Genomic DNA, 1864 nt, shown 5'->3' on the forward strand with positions numbered 1-1864 from the left:
TATGCACCCGTCATTGTTCCCTGACCTTCTGCTGTGCATCATCCACCCAAAACTTAACATTTTTAAAACCTACACGGGTACCATGAACACTGACTCCATTGAAGCATCCTCTAAAAGGGACAGATTATTCTTGTCTTCAATAGCAATGAAATACAAATGCTTCCTATATGAAGCAAACATCATCGCAATATACGTCCATAATCATGAACCCTTCTCAGCTAGAGCCCTTACTATCACTCCAAATGTTTTAGCTCATAGTCACTGAGGATTCCCTGGTGAAAGCACATCCCTTACTGGGGTCGATATAATCGACTACCTCCTCCCACAAAATTTCAAGTCTTACGCCTATAACAGAAAGAATTATTATTCAGAGCTCACAAGACGGTGAACTAGCAGAATCGTCAGTACGCCGGACAAAATACTTAATGACTTCCCCTTCTCTTCATCTCCAAACAATTATCGACATTCTACAAAACTCATATGAGGCTCCAAAGGAGTATTGTTACTGCAGCTGCACATAAAGATATTGTAGACAGCATCCAGAAAAGTAACACTGACTGCTTAGCATAAAGTCTCTCATAGACAAGCTCCAGCCTCCGACCCGAAGGCACTGTGGCTTACTGGCTCCTGTCTCTGCCTTTTTTAACGTTTCAATAAAAGTATCTTCACTCTCCATCCACGACTTCTTCGAGTGGTACCTAAAAAATTCACAAGATATTGGCTGTAGTTGACAAGTTCTGTGTGTCTGTGTGCCTGTGTGTCTGTCTGTCTGTCTCTGTTTCCCTCTCTCTCTCTCCTCAATCCTTTTACTATTGTTCACCATAGTTGTGAGGTCAGTAAGACCTTAGCAACATTAATGGTAATAACAATAACAATAGCATCAATAAAAACGATTACAATAAAGTCAGTACCAACAGTAGAACATCATCAAAAAAGTAGTGCTATGAGAACAATATTTAACTGAACACAAAACCTGTTACAATGCATGTCTGTGAAAATACAACATCGACGTAGAGATGGTGGCAAAGCCAGAATGACATATTAAGACAGGCAAAGATGTAGAGAATCAGAAATTGATTTCATTGGCTCCAAGCTAATAGTCGTAAAGGCTTTTCACAAAAAGAGCTATCTAAGAGGGTAGATTATACAAACTTTTATAATTGTTCGAAAGAACAACAAAAAATAAAATATCTGACGAGTTAAAAGTAGTGGGATCAATTTGACCGATTAAAACATTTAAGGCAATATCCCAGCATGACTGCAGTCCAATGATAGAAACAAATAAATGTCCTAGAGTTTTTATGTGGAGTATGTGTGGAATATTGTAAACAAGATACTTTTCTAACAGCTTTGTATAGCTTTGTAGTGACAATGTGTCAAACATACAATGTAACATCAATAGCCATCACAAGTCTTCAGATTACTAATTTGCAGTTTTCTATCCAACTTGATACGTAAACATAAATATTCTAACTATATATATATATGTGTGTGTGTGTGTGTGTGTGTGTGTGTGTGTTTAATCTATGCCTTTAATCCTTTTAATATCGATGAAACAAAGTTCGAGGGCCAATATAATAGATTATATCTCACACTTAAAGATGTACCCTTCTTTTATAAAGCATTATAAATATTGTAAAACACAAATTCTTTAGTATTATTATGTATGTAAAGGTGGGGGGAGCTGCTAAAATAGTAATCGCATCGGGTATGTAAGCTTACGATCACAGCATCATAGCGATACCTAAAACAATTAGCAAAAACTATATACGTATATGTATGTATGTAGATAGATAGATAGATAGATAGATAGATAGATAGATAGATTGATAGATAGATAGATAGATAGATAGATAGATAGATA

This window comes from Octopus bimaculoides, chromosome 1, assembly GCF_001194135.2.
Source record: "Octopus bimaculoides isolate UCB-OBI-ISO-001 chromosome 1, ASM119413v2, whole genome shotgun sequence".
Lineage (NCBI taxonomy): Eukaryota > Metazoa > Mollusca > Cephalopoda > Octopoda > Octopodidae > Octopus > Octopus bimaculoides.